Genomic DNA, 13296 nt, shown 5'->3' with positions numbered 1-13296 from the left:
ATGCCAAGGAAGCCAGTCCCCGCTTGGGCCCGGGGACATCCAAGACGGTCACCTGGAAGGCAGGGTGCCTCTGAGTGTCATCTGGTGCAGATGCCCTACGACAGAATCAGAGATTCTGCTCCAGCGACACTGCCAGAAACCTCCGTCTGGGGCAGACGCGCCCCTTAGCCCCTCTGGCCCCCCCCCGCCCCCCAGAGCCGGGGGCAAGACCCCAGAGGAAGGAAGGAATTCACGTCAGGACTTGGAGCACGACCCATGGGGTGTCTTTGGCAGGGCCGCTAATGCCTAGCCCCTGGGCCCTGAAATCCACCAGCAGGCTCTCAACCGCCCCCAGGGGCTTCCCTGTCTGCCATTCTCCCGAGGTCCCTTGGCACATGCAAGTAGCCCACCGTCCTTGCTTCCTCCCTCTTCCCTCCCTCACAGGCACACTCCGGCAGAGGGACGCACACGTACACCCACACCTGCGCCTCCCTCGCCTTTCTGCCCTGCCGAGGAGGCTGGAAATGCCTGGACGTCTGCCACGCTCACACCCTGTCTCTCCTCGCGTGCCTGTGGTTTTGCATGGACAGCCTAGCTTAGCACATCTTGCGTTGTGTTTCGCATCATGCCAGTGTGTGCCACCCTCGTGGAGACAGCGTGCGGGCCGATGGGCCGATCCTGGGCAGCACTGGCCCAGGGCCCTCCCGGGTCTCCTTCTTCCGTGTGTGGAACAAGTCCCCAGTGCAGCAGGCAATCTGTGCCTCTTTCTCCTTCGGGTCTCTGCTCTTCTCTACAGGAACTTGGCCTCCTCTCCACCCCGGGTCCAGCCGTACCCTCGCCCACCATTTCCAGAGGCCGGCCCACGTCCCCATGGACTGAGGGCTCCTCAGGCAGCGGTTTCAAAGCCCCGCCCCACCTGATTTGCCCTCGCGGAATCCTCAGACCATGCACTTCCCTCTCCCTGGTCCAAGCACACACAACCACAAGTTAGAAGTGGCGAGCGTGTTTTGGATTTGGTCTAATTGCGGATTTCTCGAGCCACGGTCCGCAGGTATCACTGGCCATCTTTTCCTCATTCCCATCCCGGATACGGTCATGCGGAGAGTCGGTGACCAACCTCCGTCAGCCTGGGGACGCCTCGTGCCTCCTCTTCTGGTCGCTCGTCACCTCCTCTCCCGTCGCCTTCATCTCTGCGTCCGCCCTGGGCCGGACACACACACACACACCCGCATAAAGACAGGTGACACAAGCACACGCGTGTACACACACACATGCTTTGCACGTAGACACGGACGCAAACAGGGAACACAGGGGTTTCAGGAGCCGAAGACCCGTGTCCAGCAATGACGGAGATGGTGTCACTAGGCACCATGTCCTGCCCTTGGGGCTCCCTGTCCACCTCCTCCCAGAGACGTCCGGATTTTCCCTGAAGCAACTTCAAGCTCAGCAGGTGTGGTGCTGGTGAGATCAGAGTATTGGATGTGGAAATTCACACAAGATCCCAAAGTCAGCGCACAGGTGCACTGGGGCCCTGGACAGGACGCCCTTTCAATGACAGGCCATCCTAGGTTAAGGGGCGGAAGTGAAGGGCCCAGGCATTCTCAAACTCAGTGAGAGGAAGGACGCCGGGGGAATGGCAGGACCCAAGGACAGATGATTCTGACACAGGCACTTAATTCACCCTGCCTCTAGTCGTATCACCTAGGACTCTCGCGCTGCCACCACAGCTGACTGGAGGGGGACTTACTGCGCTCTCGGACACACCGAGTCCCCCCCAGCCCCCAGTCTCAGCAAGTCACCTGCTGCATGCTTGACTCAGGCTCTGGCTCTGCAGCCAGTTTGCATGAGCCTGAGCATCCCCATTTGCGAAAGAAAGTACTGTGTCCCAGCTACTATTCGGCTGTCCCTACGGGGCCTACCTCCAGACCCCATCACCACATGTGTTTCTGTCAGTTGTCTCTCATGGACGAACCTTCCTCCCTGAGGTAGTACTTCAGGGGATCGTCCCACACGTCTTCGCTGATGATCTGCAGGCAACACGAGCAAGGTCAGCCAGGGGCTGACCAGGCTCCCAACCCTCCCATGAGCAGCCAAGAACTCCAACATCAACCACCAACTGTGTGCAAGCCCAAAGCAACCCCACCTCAGCAATCCTGTTCGATTCTGGGCCGTTGTGGCCTGACAGCCAGTTGAGAAAGTTAAGGCTCCTGGTGTCCAGCCTGCGGCTGGGGGCTCCCCGTTCAAAGTCCCAGAACCAGTGGACTGGAGTGGATCGACGTGCCCTGTACCCTGCAGACAGACAGGGGAGACTGGGGTGGACACCGCAGGTGCATCATCCACACGCTTGCACACCCACACTCATCACCCCGGGAGCCACCTTTTACCAGTGATGTCAAGGTAATACTCCTTAATGATCACCGAGTTCAAGAAGTAGGGGTTGTCCCGAAAGGAAAAGACCAGCTTGCAGCGAGACGGCGAATGGCTCCGCACCTGCACCTGCCAGGATAGCGAGGAGGGAAAAGGTGCAAGCTTCTAGGGGCCTCAGCTTGCCTCCAAGGCAGGCATGATCAGCTTCCCCGATGCCTCTCCAAAGTCTCACAGCACAGGAACATGGCTAACACGTTCCTCCCACTCCCCGCCAGGTCCCATACCCACCCTTCCTCAGTCTCCCTCACTGACCTTCAAGTCCATCATGTAGCCGAGAAAGTCTTGATCTTGGTCGCTGATCAGGACGGAGACTTGAGGGTGGCTCATAATCTGCTTTAGGTCAAGGAGCCATTCAGGCCACATGCCGGCCAAGAAGAGCCAGGAGCATCAGCCCTAGTCTGGGGTGGAACAAGGATACTGGAACACGCATCTGCAAGGAGCTTGGCGGGCACTGCCTCTTGCCCGGCCACTGCTGATATCCTCAGGACCTGCCATACCATCAGACACGCTCATGGCTCTGGGCCCCTTGGGATGGTGTGCATCTGCATTCCCCAAGCAGGGGCTGTTTCTGACCGCTACTCTGCTCCTCCAGACCTGTGTATGCTGGGTAGCGGCATGTCACTGCTTATACGGTCAGACTTGCAGTCCTTGTGACAAACCGTGTCTGAAAGTAAAGGGCTTCTTGGGTATGTGTGTGTGTGTTTATGTGTACGTGTGTGTGTGTGTGTGTGTGTGTGTGTGTGTGCGTGTGCGTGTGTGCGTGTGTGTGTGAATGACTCACATGCCCCAGCAATGTGCCGGGATCACCCACATTTACACCAATAACTGTCTGCGAACGCTGCTCTTGTGTACCGTCTCTGGTCAATGTTGACTTAGAGGCCTCGGGGGCTGCGCCTCCTCAGATGCAGGCCTGAAGGAGACACTCAAAGGCATGGCTGCGACACGTCCACCTGTGGCCCTGCCCAGGCCCTACTCGGCTGTGCCTTTGGAGCCTGCCAATTGCCCAGGACCGCATTTCCTTCAGTGGCCTCCGGCGCCCTTCCTGTGCCCTCGCCTCCACCCCCTCCGCCTGCTCCTGCCCCTTCTCCCCTTCCTCGTCCTCCTGAGCAGCGGACCCCAAGGAGCAGCGCAAAGGATACAGCTTTGGCCCAGAAGCCAGGGATGCCCTGGATGATGGCGCTCCTCCGAGCCAAGTGACGCTTCCTCCTCTGATGGTTCTTGCGCATGAACTGAACGTAAGCCCTGCGGTTTTGCTCACGCTCAGAGCTCAGTTCTACCTGCAGGGCGGCCAGTGCCTGCAGGGCATCCAGCTCCTGGCGCTCACAAGGGCCTCCGGGCCTTTCCTGGCCCTGCTCCTCCACCGTCTTCTCCTCTAGCTCCTGGGAGGGCCGCTGTTCCTGCTCCTCATCCGCCACAACCTCCACCTCCTCCACGATGTCTTCCGCAAGCAGCTGGAACTCCCGCCCGATCCCCGCCACGTCTCCGTCCACCAGGGCCTCGCCCTCCTCCACCGCCTCCACCCTGAAGAGGGTGGCCCCTTGGCCTGGCGTGACAACTGCTGGTGACAAGGTCCCAGCTGCGCACTGCATCACGACGGCAGGCTGCGGGGTGGGGGAGGGGGGGTGGGGGCGGGGCCCTGCCCCCTGAGTACCTGGGCTCACAGCTTGGAAGGTGCGGGGTCCCGGGACGCTCCCGCCTTCCTCTGACCGCCTCTCACGTTCCTCTTGGCCTTGGCGGTGACCCCGAGCTGGGGCAGAGGCGAAGGGACGCGACATAAGAGCACAGCAAGTGGGGCGTAATGGCGGCCCAGGCTGCAGTAAACCTGTGGGACCGACTAGCTCTTTTGGGGGCGGGGAGTGAGGGGGATTGTCAGAAGGCGGGGGCTGGTGTGTGGGGGTGTTGGCGTGAGGCCGAAGAAAGGGGTGCCAGAAACGCAGGACGGGGTGAACGGGCCCTAGGAGATCCGGCGAACAGGCGGGGGCCTAGGCTGTGAGCCATGCACAGACTGCTGGCCCAAATCTAGACCAATGGCCGACAGGGTAGTGGGCGGCACTCTTATGGACACGCCCCCAGACCGGAGGGCATCTTCCGGGGTTCCTGTGCTGCTCCAGCGCCCCCACGTGGCCAGATGCTGCTCCAGGGAGGGACAGGGTTTTGCATGTGGCCGGGCTAGCCCCAGGCGCTGTCATTGACCTGGCTCTGGAAATTCCAAGCACGGGTTCCTGCTCCGCAGTCCGAACGGCACACTCCTGTGTCCCCTGGGACTGGCAATAACTGAGAGCTCTCCCTGAGTATCCAAGGGATACGCAGGGGTGCCAAGGGGCTGGATACTTTTCTTCAAGGGACAGAGAGCCTGCTGCTGTCCGGATGCTAGGGGAGTAGGGAAGAACCCCACCTACAGCGCTACAGTGGATCTCCACTGTTCGGGAACACCAGCGCCTTAGTGTACAGCGCTCGCTCTGTGTCTCTGTATCTTTGCTTCTGGCATAGCACTGTGTTGGGCAGTCCTTCCGCGTGTGTAGCAGGCGCTGGTGTCTGTGTGTCTCCGTCTCTCTAAGTAGTGCTGTTGCCGTCTGCAACTCTGTGGACACCAGCGCTCAGAAGAGACGCTTATCCTTGGCGTGAAGGCAAGCCCTTCTCGTCCTGAGTGAGTTTCACCGGTGGGAGTTCAGAGGGTTTTAGTCCACACGTTCGGAGAGTGCTTTCTCGACCTTGAAAGCCAACAGTGGGCGGTCACTGCTGAAGCGCAGAAGGGGACGGGCGACCCTCCCTCCCTCGCTGGGCCGACGTGAAAGCTGCACAAGCCTGAGGTGCCGTGGCCACACTGTGCGCAGAGGGAGAAACGAGGCCCGCTCTGCTGGCATGAGGGACCCCCCCTGAACCTTGTGCGAATGCCGGCCAGGGAGACGCTAAGGACAGCTCCCCGTTAAGTCCCACGACTCACCGGTGTCGGAGACATGCACGGCTGCCATCGACCCTATGGAGGCCCTTTCAAAGTGGTTCTGTTCTCCATGTGAGAACACATCCCAGCCTGCCCTGTGGCCCAAGCCTGTGGGGCCTGGAGCAGCAAGAGGATCAAGCTAAACCAGCCATCCTATAGTCCTGACACACGATATATGCGTTCTACAAAGAGCTTGGGCATGGGCAGGGCCGACCCGATTCAGTTGCATGGACCGAGATGTAGGCTCAAGAGTGTTTGTCGGGGGCTTGAACAAAGGCAGGACCCAGCCTGGGTCATGGCAGGGACTGTGCTGTGGCCTCGGGAGTGTCTGTCGGGATGAACAAGGGCAGGATCCAGCCTGGATCAGTGCAGGGACCGAGATGTGCTCCAAGGAGTGTTTATCGGCTGCTTGATCATGGGCAGGACCCAGCCTGGCTCGATGACGGGACCGAGAGGTGGTGTCAGGTGTGTTTGTCAGGGGCTTGAACAAAGGGAGGATCCAGCCTGGTTCAGTGCAGGGACCGAGGGGTGGGCTCAGGAGGATTTGTCGGGGGTTTGAACAAGCGCAGGACCCAGCCTGGTTCAATGCAGCGAGTGAGATGCAGGCACAGTGGTGTTTCCTGGGGGGTGGGGGTGGGGGGTGGTTGAACAAGGGGAGGACACACCTTAGTTGAGTTCAGGAGCAGGGAGCCAGCTGTGGGCTCAATACTGTTTGCTGGGGGCTGACCTCAGGCCAGGAACCAGCCTGAGAATCAGATGCAGGCCCAGAAGTGTTGGTCAGTGGCTTCAACACGTGCAGCTCCTGGCCTGGTTCACGGCAGGGACAGAGAAGCCGGCTCAGGGGTATTTGTTCAGCGGCTTGAACAAGGGCAGGACCCAGACTGGGTCGGTGCAGGGCCCGAGATGTGGGCTCAGGAGTGCTTGTCGGGGCTTGAACATGGGAAGCACCCAGCCTGCTTCAGTGCAGGGACCGGGATGTGGGCTCAGGAGAGTTTGTCGGGGCTGGAAGATGGGCAGGGCCCACCCGATTCAGTGCAGGGCCCGAGATGTGGGCTCAGGAGTATTTGTCGGGGTCGGGAACAAGGGCAGCACCCAGCCGGGATCAGTGCAGGGACCGAGATGTGGGTTCCGGAGTATCTGTCGGGGGCTTGAACAAGACAAGGAGCCAGCCAGGTTCAATGCAGCGAGTGAGATGCGGGCTCAGTAGTGTTTCCTGGGGGCTTGAACAAGGGGAGGACACACCGTAGTTCAGGGGTACAGAGCGCGTTGTGGGCTCAGGAATGCGTTCCGGGGGCTTGACTAAGGCCAGGAACAAGCCTGAGAGTCCGATGCTGGCCCAGGAGTGTCGGTCGGGGGCTTGAAGAAGTGCAGGACCTGGCCTGGTTCGGTGCAGGAACCGAGATGTGCGCTCAGGAGTATTTGTCGGGGGTTTGGGCAAGGGCAGGACTCAGGATTTGCTCGCTGTGGCCAGCTGAGTGACAGGCGCCTGTGTTCTGCCTTCTCCCATCACCTTGGACAGCTTCACAGTACCAGTCACGTTGGCCGGATCCATTGTCTGTGCCTTCCCTCAGGGAACCAGAAAACAAGGAGCGCTGGCCTCCGCTGACTTGGAGAACCGCTTTCTCCGTGTGCATCTATCTAGGTCGTTCCTTGTCAATGGCGTGGCCCTGTTGCTAGCCCACCAGCCGTCAGGGCCCACAACACTCCGAGTGAGGCCCCTGTGCTTCCCACCTGTGTAGCTTGCTGAGTGCACCTGTCTCCCTGTCTCCCTGTAGCAGGAAAAGGCCAAAGAGACGCCCGGGCCTGCAAGGGCCCCAAGAGACTGTGACAGGCCTGGGTCTGATCCAATCTTGTGAAGAAGGAGCACGTGGATACAGGCACTCTTCCGATACAAGGCACGGAACCTGAGGCCGTAAAGGTAAGGCGGCAACCCTACACGCCGTCCCTTCTCTTTAACACTACCCAGACGCACTCAGTCCCTGAACCGATGCTGCCCTGGGCACCCGGCCCTGTCTGGGCCCACAGCTCATGCCTCCCTGGGCAGAAAGCAGCTTTGCTACCTCAAAGGCACCAAGAGGCCTTGTACCACCCGGGCCTCACTGCTTTGCTAAATGCCAAGACTCTCTTTCAGTTGCTCTCATTAGGCCCAGCTAGAATTCCCGACAGTCAGGCATCCCTGCTTGCCTACACAGCCCACATGCCAAGGAAGCCAGTCCCCGCTTGGGCCCGGGGACATCCAAGACGGTCACCTGGAAGGCAGGGTGCCTCTGAGTGTCATCTGGTGCAGATGCCCTACGACAGAATCAGAGATTCTGCTCCAGCGACACTGCCAGAAACCTCCGTCTGGGGCAGACGCGCCCCTTAGCCCCTCTGGCCCCCCCCCGCCCCCCAGAGCCGGGGGCAAGACCCCAGAGGAAGGAAGGAATTCACGTCAGGACTTGGAGCACGACCCATGGGGTGTCTTTGGCAGGGCCGCTAATGCCTAGCCCCTGGGCCCTGAAATCCACCAGCAGGCTCTCAACCGCCCCCAGGGGCTTCCCTGTCTGCCATTCTCCCGAGGTCCCTTGGCACATGCAAGTAGCCCACCGTCCTTGCTTCCTCCCTCTTCCCTCCCTCACAGGCACACTCCGGCAGAGGGACGCACACGTACACCCACACCTGCGCCTCCCTCGCCTTTCTGCCCTGCCGAGGAGGCTGGAAATGCCTGGACGTCTGCCACGCTCACACCCTGTCTCTCCTCGCGTGCCTGTGGTTTTGCATGGACAGCCTAGCTTAGCACATCTTGCGTTGTGTTTCGCATCATGCCAGTGTGTGCCACCCTCGTGGAGACAGCGTGCGGGCCGATGGGCCGATCCTGGGCAGCACTGGCCCAGGGCCCTCCCGGGTCTCCTTCTTCCGTGTGTGGAACAAGTCCCCAGTGCAGCAGGCAATCTGTGCCTCTTTCTCCTTCGGGTCTCTGCTCTTCTCTACAGGAACTTGGCCTCCTCTCCACCCCGGGTCCAGCCGTACCCTCGCCCACCATTTCCAGAGGCCGGCCCACGTCCCCATGGACTGAGGGCTCCTCAGGCAGCGGTTTCAAAGCCCCGCCCCACCTGATTTGCCCTCGCGGAATCCTCAGACCATGCACTTCCCTCTCCCTGGTCCAAGCACACACAACCACAAGTTAGAAGTGGCGAGCGTGTTTTGGATTTGGTCTAATTGCGGATTTCTCGAGCCACGGTCCGCAGGTATCACTGGCCATCTTTTCCTCATTCCCATCCCGGATACGGTCATGCGGAGAGTCGGTGACCAACCTCCGTCAGCCTGGGGACGCCTCGTGCCTCCTCTTCTGGTCGCTCGTCACCTCCTCTCCCGTCGCCTTCATCTCTGCGTCCGCCCTGGGCCGGACACACACACACACACCCGCATAAAGACAGGTGACACAAGCACACGCGTGTACACACACACATGCTTTGCACGTAGACACGGACGCAAACAGGGAACACAGGGGTTTCAGGAGCCGAAGACCCGTGTCCAGCAATGACGGAGATGGTGTCACTAGGCACCATGTCCTGCCCTTGGGGCTCCCTGTCCACCTCCTCCCAGAGACGTCCGGATTTTCCCTGAAGCAACTTCAAGCTCAGCAGGTGTGGTGCTGGTGAGATCAGAGTATTGGATGTGGAAATTCACACAAGATCCCAAAGTCAGCGCACAGGTGCACTGGGGCCCTGGACAGGACGCCCTTTCAATGACAGGCCATCCTAGGTTAAGGGGCGGAAGTGAAGGGCCCAGGCATTCTCAAACTCAGTGAGAGGAAGGACGCCGGGGGAATGGCAGGACCCAAGGACAGATGATTCTGACACAGGCACTTAATTCACCCTGCCTCTAGTCGTATCACCTAGGACTCTCGCGCTGCCACCACAGCTGACTGGAGGGGGACTTACTGCGCTCTCGGACACACCGAGTCCCCCCCAGCCCCCAGTCTCAGCAAGTCACCTGCTGCATGCTTGACTCAGGCTCTGGCTCTGCAGCCAGTTTGCATGAGCCTGAGCATCCCCATTTGCGAAAGAAAGTACTGTGTCCCAGCTACTATTCGGCTGTCCCTACGGGGCCTACCTCCAGACCCCATCACCACATGTGTTTCTGTCAGTTGTCTCTCATGGACGAACCTTCCTCCCTGAGGTAGTACTTCAGGGGATCGTCCCACACGTCTTCGCTGATGATCTGCAGGCAACACGAGCAAGGTCAGCCAGGGGCTGACCAGGCTCCCAACCCTCCCATGAGCAGCCAAGAACTCCAACATCAACCACCAACTGTGTGCAAGCCCAAAGCAACCCCACCTCAGCAATCCTGTTCGATTCTGGGCCGTTGTGGCCTGACAGCCAGTTGAGAAAGTTAAGGCTCCTGGTGTCCAGCCTGCGGCTGGGGGCTCCCCGTTCAAAGTCCCAGAACCAGTGGACTGGAGTGGATCGACGTGCCCTGTACCCTGCAGACAGACAGGGGAGACTGGGGTGGACACCGCAGGTGCATCATCCACACGCTTGCACACCCACACTCATCACCCCGGGAGCCACCTTTTACCAGTGATGTCAAGGTAATACTCCTTAATGATCACCGAGTTCAAGAAGTAGGGGTTGTCCCGAAAGGAAAAGACCAGCTTGCAGCGAGACGGCGAATGGCTCCGCACCTGCACCTGCCAGGATAGCGAGGAGGGAAAAGGTGCAAGCTTCTAGGGGCCTCAGCTTGCCTCCAAGGCAGGCATGATCAGCTTCCCCGATGCCTCTCCAAAGTCTCACAGCACAGGAACATGGCTAACACGTTCCTCCCACTCCCCGCCAGGTCCCATACCCACCCTTCCTCAGTCTCCCTCACTGACCTTCAAGTCCATCATGTAGCCGAGAAAGTCTTGATCTTGGTCGCTGATCAGGACGGAGACTTGAGGGTGGCTCATAATCTGCTTTAGGTCAAGGAGCCATTCAGGCCACATGCCGGCCAAGAAGAGCCAGGAGCATCAGCCCTAGTCTGGGGTGGAACAAGGATACTGGAACACGCATCTGCAAGGAGCTTGGCGGGCACTGCCTCTTGCCCGGCCACTGCTGATATCCTCAGGACCTGCCATACCATCAGACACGCTCATGGCTCTGGGCCCCTTGGGATGGTGTGCATCTGCATTCCCCAAGCAGGGGCTGTTTCTGACCGCTACTCTGCTCCTCCAGACCTGTGTATGCTGGGTAGTGGCATGTCACTGCTTATACGGTCAGACTTGCAGTCCTTGTGACAAACCGTGTCTGAAAGTAAAGGGCTTCTTGGGTATGTGTGTGTGTGTTTATGTGTACGTGTGTGTGTGTGTGCGTGTGCGTGTGCGTGTGTGTGTGAATGACTCACATGCCCCAGCAATGTGCCGGGATCACCCACATTTACACCAATAACTGTCTGCGAACGCTGCTCTTGTGTACCGTCTCTGGTCAATGTTGACTTAGAGGCCTCGGGGGCTGCGCCTCCTCAGATGCAGGCCTGAAGGAGACACTCAAAGGCATGGCTGCGACACGTCCACCCGTGGCCCTGCCCAGGCCCTACTCGGCTGTGCCTTTGGAGCCTGCCAATTGCCCAGGACCGCATTTCCTTCAGTGGCCTCCGGCGCCCTTCCTGTGCCCTCGCCTCCACCCCCTCCGCCTGCTCCTGCCCCTTCTCCCCTTCCTCGTCCTCCTGAGCAGCGGACCCCAAGGAGCAGCGCAAAGGATACAGCTTTGGCCCAGAAGCCAGGGATGCCCTGGATGATGGCGCTCCTCCGAGCCAAGTGACGCTTCCTCCTCTGATGGTTCTTGCGCATGAACTGAACGTAAGCCCTGCGGTTTTGCTCACGCTCAGAGCTCAGTTCTACCTGCAGGGCGGCCAGTGCCTGCAGGGCATCCAGCTCCTGGCGCTCACAAGGGCCTCCGGGCCTTTCCTGGCCCTGCTCCTCCACCGTCTTCTCCTCTAGCTCCTGGGAGGGCCGCTGTTCCTGCTCCTCATCCGCCACAACCTCCACCTCCTCCACGATGTCTTCCGCAAGCAGCTGGAACTCCCGCCCGATCCCCGCCACGTCTCCGTCCACCAGGGCCTCGCCCTCCTCCACCGCCTCCACCCTGAAGAGGGTGGCCCCTTGGCCTGGCGTGACAACTGCTGGTGACAAGGTCCCAGCTGCGCACTGCATCACGACGGCAGGCTGCGGGGTGGGGGAGGGGGGGTGGGGGCGGGGCCCTGCCCCCTGAGTACCTGGGCTCACAGCTTGGAAGGTGCGGGGTCCCGGGACGCTCCCGCCTTCCTCTGACCGCCTCTCACGTTCCTCTTGGCCTTGGCGGTGACCCCGAGCTGGGGCAGAGGCGAAGGGACGCGACATAAGAGCACAGCAAGTGGGGCGTAATGGCGGCCCAGGCTGCAGTAAACCTGTGGGACCGACTAGCTCTTTTGGGGGCGGGGAGTGAGGGGGATTGTCAGAAGGCGGGGGCTGGTGTGTGGGGGTGTTGGCGTGAGGCCGAAGAAAGGGGTGCCAGAAACGCAGGACGGGGTGAACGGGCCCTAGGAGATCCGGCGAACAGGCGGGGGCCTAGGCTGTGAGCCATGCACAGACTGCTGGCCCAAATCTAGACCAATGGCCGACAGGGTAGTGGGCGGCACTCTTATGGACACGCCCCCAGACCGGAGGGCATCTTCCGGGGTTCCTGTGCTGCTCCAGCGCCCCCACGTGGCCAGATTCTGCTCCAGGGAGGGACAGGGTTTTGCATGTGGCCGGGCTAGCCCCAGGCGCTGTCATTGACCTGGCTCTGGAAATTCCAAGCACGGGTTCCTGCTCCGCAGTCCGAACGGCACACTCCTGTGTCCCCTGGGACTGGCAATAACTGAGAGCTCTCCCTGAGTATCCAAGGGATACGCAGGGGTGCCAAGGGGCTGGATACTTTTCTTCAAGGGACAGAGAGCCTGCTGCTGTCCGGATGCTAGGGGAGTAGGGAAGAACCCCACCTACAGCGCTACAGTGGATCTCCACTGTTCGGGAACACCAGCGCCTTAGTGTACAGCGCTCGCTCTGTGTCTCTGTATCTTTGCTTCTGGCATAGCACTGTGTTGGGCAGTCCTTCCGCGTGTGTAGCAGCCGCTGGTGTCTGTGTGTCTCCGTCTCTCTAAGTAGTGCTGTTGCCGTCTGCAACTCTGTGGACACCAGCGCTCAGAAGAGACGCTTATCCTTGGCGTGAAGGCAAGCCCTTCTCGTCCTGAGTGAGTTTCACCGGTGGGAGTTCAGAGGGTTTTAGTCCACACGTTCGGAGAGTGCTTTCTCGACCTTGAAAGCCAACAGTGGGCGGTCACTGCTGAAGCGCAGAAGGGGACGGGCGACCCTCCCTCCCTCGCTGGGCCGACGTGAAAGCTGCACAAGCCTGAGGTGCCGTGGCCACACTGTGCGCAGAGGGAGAAACGAGGCCCGCTCTGCTGGCATGAGGGACCCCCCCTGAACCTTGTGCGAATGCCGGCCAGGGAGACGCTAAGGACAGCTCCCCGTTAAGTCCCACGACTCACCGGTGTCGGAGACATGCACGGCTGCCATCGACCCTATGGAGGCCCTTTCAAAGTGGTTCTGTTCTCCATGTGAGAACACATCCCAGCCTGCCCTGTGGCCCAAGCCTGTGGGGCCTGGAGCAGCAAGAGGATCAAGCTAAACCAGCCATCCTATAGTCCTGACACACGATATATGCGTTCTACAAAGAGCTTGGGCATGGGCAGGGCCGACCCGATTCAGTTGCATGGACCGAGATGTAGGCTCAAGAGTGTTTGTCGGGGGCTTGAACAAAGGCAGGACCCAGCCTGGGTCATGGCAGGGACTGTGCTGTGGCCTCGGGAGTGTCTGTCGGGATGAACAAGGGCAGGATCCAGCCTGGATCAGTGCAGGGACCGAGATGTGCTCCAAGGAGTGTTTATCGGCTGCTTGATCATGGGCAGGA

Source organism: Bos taurus, chromosome Y (genome assembly GCF_002263795.3).
Source record: "Bos taurus isolate L1 Dominette 01449 registration number 42190680 breed Hereford chromosome Y, ARS-UCD2.0, whole genome shotgun sequence".
NCBI classification, from domain to species: domain Eukaryota; kingdom Metazoa; phylum Chordata; class Mammalia; order Artiodactyla; family Bovidae; genus Bos; species Bos taurus.
This window is presented reverse-complemented; position numbering follows the sequence as displayed.